General features: G+C 51.7%; 1 long non-coding RNA gene across 4 annotated transcripts in view; it reads left to right on the forward strand.

Annotated features, from left to right (window-relative positions):
* Positions 1 to 6,706, forward strand: part of LOC109553241 (uncharacterized) — a 46,417-nt gene that overhangs the window by 16,858 nt on the left and 22,853 nt on the right. For 2 of the 4 annotated variants that reach the window (XR_011564286.1, XR_011564285.1), the window contains exons 3-6: positions 383 to 593; positions 777 to 845; positions 1,428 to 1,762; positions 6,282 to 6,633. This is a non-coding gene — a long non-coding RNA (uncharacterized lncRNA). Of the gene's footprint in view, positions 1 to 284; positions 594 to 776; positions 846 to 1,427; positions 1,763 to 6,281; positions 6,634 to 6,706 lie in introns of all 4 variants that reach the window. The other 2 variants (XR_011564287.1, XR_011564288.1) reach the window with 2 other exon arrangements.

Below are 6,706 nucleotides of genomic sequence, written 5' to 3' on the forward strand. Positions count from 1 at the left end.
GGCTGGATGGCATCACTGACTCGATTGACATGAGTCTGGGTGAACTCCAGGAGTTGGTGATGGACAGGGAGGCCTGGCGTGCTGCAATTCATGGGGTCTCAAAGAGTCAGACAGGACTGAGCGACTGAACTGAACCGATCTAATCCAAACTGCGTTGATAACATTGCTTTTGGTTTTCAATAGCCTTAATCAGTTCTTTGAACTTGTCTGAAAGTTGGAAACCCATAACCCACTTGTTGTTTGTTGTTTTATGGGAGCACTTATTGTTTTATGGGAACCAACAGGTTGAATGTATAAGATGAGTTGGTACAGCTCCTTGGATGAGTGGAGAGGAACTTTCAATCATCCATTGATTCCTGGAATTCTTCTATGCTGTGGGTAGGAGGTGGAAGATTCCTGGTCATCTGGGCTCCCAGGATCCAGCTTATTCTTCATGTGTTGCTAAAAGAGGACAGAGCAGTTGTTCTCATAACAGTTCCCTGGCTGAGCAAATGCTGCAACCCAGTCATCAGCACTGAAGGCAACTGAGTTCATGACCTACATCCTGACTGTTTCTAAAGGGAGCTGTAGCCACCCAGTGATTTATTTCATGGGTAAGCCTTCCAGGAAAAGGATTTCGAAGTTGTTGGAATGCGTGTATATTTTTGTGTGTTGAGTTTTGGGGATATTCTTCTTTGATCTAGTTGGCAAAATGAAACGATATGAGCTGAGAGCATGGGCCGTTTGGGTTTCCAACTTTCTGCCCTTACGTTCTGCCTCTTTTCACATTTTTGTAGATGATCAGCCTTCAAAACTGTGCAACGGTGATTGGGCATGAATCCTGTAAGTGCCAATAATGTGTGAAGGTGAGTCCAGTGAAAAATGAGGAAGCCTTGTGGTCAAGAGCATGGACACTGTGGTCTGCAGACCCGTGTTCCCTACACGCTGATTCCAGAGGGAGTGGAGTGTCTGGGAACCACAGTTCTCTCACCTTTCCTAGATAACCTGGAGTCTCATCAACTCTTAAAATTCCCCATGTTTTCTTCTCATTTAGAATCTTTTTCTAAATGTTGCTTCCACCAGGTACAGGGATGAATTCTGGATATTTGTTTTGCCCTGTTATTTGGTTTCATAGGGGGTGGGTCTCTGAGCCTTTTCTTTCTCTCAAACTAGCCTGAAACCACTGGGCAGGCTTAAGAGTATGCTTCAGTTGTCTGCAAATCCACCTCTCCTTCTCCCCCGACCAGCCTCTATCGTAGCACCCGGCATGTCGAGGGTGTTTAGTGTGGCCTTTTGGTCCTGGGCCTTTGCTCTCTGGGGGGTGGGAGTGGCCACTGAATGTGAAGGAAGAGTCTGAGGGCAGAAGTTGGGTGTGGAGGGGAGTAGCCAGAAGAGGGAGGAAGTAGTGGCCAGTGAGAGGAAGGCTAAATGCCTGCTCTGTGTTCCAGTCTGTGTTCAGTGCCCCAGGGCTGCATTGTGCCTCGAAAGAGTCAGCCTGGATTCGTGGCTTGAGGTGGAAGCCAAAGTGACTGCAGCCACTTATACGAGGTGGACTGACCTGCTGCTCTGGTGCCCTTCCCTGGGCACCCAGCCCTGCTGGGTGGTCTCTGTCCTGACCCAGGACCTGTGATTGACGTGAAGGGGTGGAAGCCAAAGAGCTGCGGACAAATGGTTTGCCTTGGCCCCGCTTGCTCAGAGAGCATGGAACACATCTGGAGGGGGTCCTGCTGCTCTCCGTCTGCAGTCTTACCCTAAGGATCTCATGGATGAAGGAATCTGGAAGGTACCAGCCCTGTTCTCAAAGCTGTGTGTGCTGTGCTTGGTCGCTCAGTGTGTCCAACTCTTTGCAGCCCCATGGACTATAGCCCAGCAGGCTCCTCTGTCCGTGGGAATTCTCCATGCAAGAAAACTGGAGTGGTTGCCATGTCTTCCTTCAAGGGATCTTCCCAACTCAGGCATGGAACCTGGGTCTCCTGCATTGCAGGTGGATTCTTTACCATCTGAGCCACCAGGGAAGTCTGTTCTCAAAATGGCTGCATTCAAATGGGCCTTCATTCCTATTATCTCAGTCCCATGGTGACCACTGTATCCACCCTGGGAGCCACCCCTCACCCTCTGCCCTTGCACATTGGCTCCATGCAAAGTTCCCTGGAGGAACAGGCTTACCCCTCCCCCTCCAACCTGAGATGGCATGGGGGTCTCTGGGATGCTGGATCCCAGACTCATCTGTGTACACACGTGTGTGTGTATGTCTGTGTGTAAGGAGGGAGAGAGACTGATCTAAGCCTGGACAGGGACAGAGGGCAGAGACAAGTGGAAATTCACAGGCGGGACTTGCTCTCTCTCTGCTTCCCTGGTCCTCAGCCCCCTGGAAGGTGACTGTCCTGGCTCGAGGAAGCTGGGCTGGGAGTGAGGTATAGAGAGTGCTGGCACTTGTGGGACCCCCCACGCTCTGCAGGTGGGCAGTGAGCTTCAGGGAGAGGAAACCGAGGAACAGTGGCCCCTCCCTGGTTTCCAGTGTGTGGACAAGAATGGGCATCTGGGTCCAGCTCTGAGCCGAGCCGAGCCCCTGGGGCCATGTGGAGGCCGACCCGTCTACTTACTCCTCTGTGGCTTGGACGCATCACCTCCCTTTTCACTGCCTCAGTTTCCCCATCTGTAAAATAGGTATCCTAACACCACCCTCACAGGTAGGTCAGATGAGACCATGGAGGAAGCAGTGCTTTGCAAGCTTTAATGTTCCTGCTGTAGTGGTGAGGGACAGGGAAGACCCCGGAGTATGGGAACCTCACATTGCAGTGCTCTGGGTCTGCAAAAAGATGGGAGGGACAGGAGAGGCTGCTCTGGGGAAGGCAGTCTGGTCCTCACAAGAGTCTTGGATCTCTGTCCTTTTGTCCCAGGGCACGAGAAACCAGGAACTCCACGTGGCTTTGGGGTGGTAACGGTAGGTGTCTGAAGTGGACGAAAAGACAGGCAGAGGGACCACTTCCCTCATTGCCTCTGGTCCATCCAATCACTTGCCACTCCTCTCAGAGCCGGTGCCTTTGCTGTCTGCAGCAGCAGCTACGGGGGCCCTTGGACCTCCCAGCATAATCTTTTTACGGAGGTGGTGTTTGGGGACTCAGGAAGAAAAGCAGCTCTCTGGCATTGTCTTGGTCTTGGCTGCCCCTAAAAATACGATGTGATGCGGCTAATGAGAAAGCACAACAGGGCCGGCTCGGCATGACCTAATATAGCCTGGCATTCGAGCCCAAACCAGGAAAGAAACGGGGACTGTAATTGAAAACACAGCATGTCTCTCCGATAGGGCGGCAGGGTGCTTGCGGTGATCTCCATGGCAGGGCAGCCTGTGCGGGTCTGAGCAGAGGCCCAGGGGGCTCTCCTGGAGCTCCTGGTGTGGTGGGGTGGGGGCCCAGCTGAGACCACCCTGCAGCCTCTTGCCAGCATCAGGTTGATGAGCCCAATAAGCTCTTGTGGGGAGGAGTAGAGGGCTCAGTGCCAACTGGGGTTGTCATGAATCCCATCTCCCCAAGACTCTGGAGAGTGGCATGGACCAGGCTTCCCGGCTGTCAGGGCTGTGGTCACCTGGCTAGACTGGATTGGCCGTACATTGAGTCTCTAAGAGAATCTACCCCACCCTCCTGTCTCAAGCAATGGACTGATGCCAACCTGTGGAAACCCGGTGGTGGCAACTCGGAAGTCTTGTTCCTCCTCTGCCTCCTTCCTGCATAGATGGGGTCCCATGGGTCAGCCGTGGGGCCAAAGGGCCCAGAGGCTGCTCTGTGCTGACATGTGACTTGGGTCTGGGGAGGGGAGGAGCCAGAACCAAGAGGGAGAACCAAAGCTGTGAGCGACCATCTCATCCCTGTGTGTCTGAGACTTTCCTGGCCTTGGCATGCAAGTCCTGAATCCCAGGGAATCCCTCGGTCCCGGGAAAGCCAGAATGGTTGGTTTCCCTACTGCATACCCCTGCTCCCCTAAACCAGTTTGTTGTGGGACCACAGCGTGCTCTCTGGACTGGAGTCCCAGGAGACCCACCCCAGGTCACAGGGCTGTCAGCTGACAGAGCGGGGACTTGAGTCCAGGCCTTCTGACCGAAAGTTCAAGGCTCTGTGCCCCCCTGCCTGTATTTCTCATGTCATCCATGAGCTCTCTCTAGTGTTCTTGGCCAAGGCCTTTCCCCAGGATGGAAGTGGTGGTGATAGAGCAGAAAGAGGGGGAGAGGAGAGACTTCCCAGGATTTAAGTTCAGGTTGCCTACTGAACGTTCAAACTTCTTCTGTTTTTGCAGGAGGGCAGGTGGTGATCAAACACATTATTTGCATCCATACTTCCTTCCCCACTGTAATAGGCCCCTGGCCTCTAAACAGTCACTAGGGAAATGGGGGGGCCCCAACAGGGTTAGAGGGGGACACTGAGAAACCAGGGGAGTTAAAGGCTCTGGGCTATGAGACTTCAAGAGGAGAAGACTCAGTCTCTGCCCCCAAAAATCTGATGATCTGGTTAGAAAAATGCAGCAGGCTGGCCTGTGGCTGCCTTGCTGTGGTGCCACCCAGCTATACACACACACACTCACGCACACACATAAACACTCATTCTGGGGAACAATAGATAAAGGACACAGCTTACGGAGATTGTATTACTCTCACTTCCCTTAAAGAATTTATGAGTTCAAATATTTATTGAATATTTGTTCTTAAACATGTTGTTCCCTCTGTCTGGAACACACTCTTTTTCTCCCTCCTCCTCTATCTCGGCCCCATCCCTGCAGCCCAATTCCATCCATTCTTCTGGCCTCAGCTTAATATATCATATTTATTGAACACTTAGTAGGAAGCGCTTTGCACTGAATAACTCATTTAGTCCCAATGAAAACGGTGCGAAGCTATTATACCCAGTTCACAGGCCAGGAAACTGAGTGGTTCACTGACTGCCTGAGGACACGTGGATCTCAGCTGTTAGCCTGGGGTACAGACTGGTTTGTGTTTTCCCTGGAACAAAGGCTTTTCCAATCCCCGCGCCCCCCCCCCCCCCCCCCCCCCCGCCCGGTTCCCCAAACCTCTGGTTTTCCCCTGGTAGGACACTTGTCACAGAGCTGTGAAATGCCTTGTCTCATGTTTCTTCCATGAGACAGTTCCTGGAGGCCTGCGACCCTCCTGGCTTCATCACTAGTTCTGGGCATTTAAAAAGAGCTTAGTAAAGGCCTGTTGAATGAATGGATGGGTGGATGGATGGAAGAATGGACCGGTGGATGAGTGGACAGATGGAGGGATGGATGAATGGACAGATGGAGGGATGATTTACTTCAATGGCTGAAGGAGCACTGAGGCTGAGGTCCTCCATGAAGGCCCTTGTTCTGTAACTGTGGGACACCCACACTGGCCACACTGAGCTCTTGATGTCACAGGTAAACACAGCTCTCCTTTCTGGGGTGGTGCTATAACTGTGAGATCAGAGAACAAATTGATATTTAAACAGTGATTTTTTTTTTTTTTGGAAGAGTCAGTTCTTTTGTAAATTCTTAGGATAAAACAGATTTGGAGGGAATTTCATGCTTGTGGAGGCCTTGACAGGCAATTCTCAGCTTTCCCTCCCCTCCCCCCTCCAACTTTCCATTACAATTTCTACTCTGCTCTGGGGGGTGCTTTGATGGAAAATGTTGGAGAAGTGCCGCTCAGAGGAGTGGCTGGAACTCAGGGCTTGGGGTGATGAGATTCAGTGTAGGGGAGATGGGAGGGAATTCCAGGGGGAGCATCCATGAGAAAGATGGGGAGATGGGAGCGGCTGTAGCTCTTGCTGGTCCCTGGAGCTGGGTGAGCAGCCTGCCACCGGCACTGTGACTGTCCTGGGGAATGGCCTTGGCTTTGAGCTCGCCAATTGCTGTTGAAATAAATGCTTTGTAGCCACATCCTGAAGTACCACGACAGCCTCTTGGAAAACGTCACACTATTTTTAGTCCCTTTAGCTCAAGAAAATTCCATCTCTTTTCCTCCCCACAAGCCAATTCATTGTTCTTGCCTGGGTCGTAAAACCCCGTTCTCCTTTTTAGCTCAGTGAGGCCAGTCAGCCGTGGGGTGGAGTCCTCTGTCCATTTCTATTTTCCTATCTTGTGTCACTCGTTCACATGGGAAAAAACCAGCCATCTCCCACGTTGGGGCCCCGTGTAACCTTCTTTCTCGAGGAGACACGTGATTGCTCTGAATCACTTGGAGGCAGCCGTGAATGAAAGAACATCAGGACTTAGGGTTCGAGGTGCCTGAAGTTGGTACGCCTGGGGCTTGACACAGAGCTTGTCTATTTCAGAAAACATTTCTAAGGAGGAGAGGAGGAACCAGTGCCTTCTAGACCGAGAGGAGCAAAGAGGGTGATTTTCTCCACTGGAGGAGTTCACTAATTCATCAGGAACCAGGAGCTGCCCAGTAGTCAGTCCTCTGCACTTTACAAAATGCTTTTCTTGAGTTGTCTGTTCACACGTGTGCTTCTGCAATGAGGAACTATACACAAAGCTGTGGGCAAACAGATGGAGGGGCTGAGTCAGTCTGGAGGGATCAGCGAAGACTTCACAGAGGAGGTGACATATTGCTGTGTCTTAAAGCCTAAGAAGAAAGGAAGACATGATCCAGGCAGAGGGAACAGCATGTACAGACGCAAGGAGGTATGAAAGGTCGTGTCCCGAGGAGACTAGGGGGGAAGTTGGTTCCAGAATTTGAACGGTCATGTGTGTTGCT

Source organism: Bos indicus, chromosome 26 (genome assembly GCF_029378745.1).
Source record: "Bos indicus isolate NIAB-ARS_2022 breed Sahiwal x Tharparkar chromosome 26, NIAB-ARS_B.indTharparkar_mat_pri_1.0, whole genome shotgun sequence".
In the NCBI taxonomy this organism is placed as follows: domain Eukaryota; kingdom Metazoa; phylum Chordata; class Mammalia; order Artiodactyla; family Bovidae; genus Bos; species Bos indicus.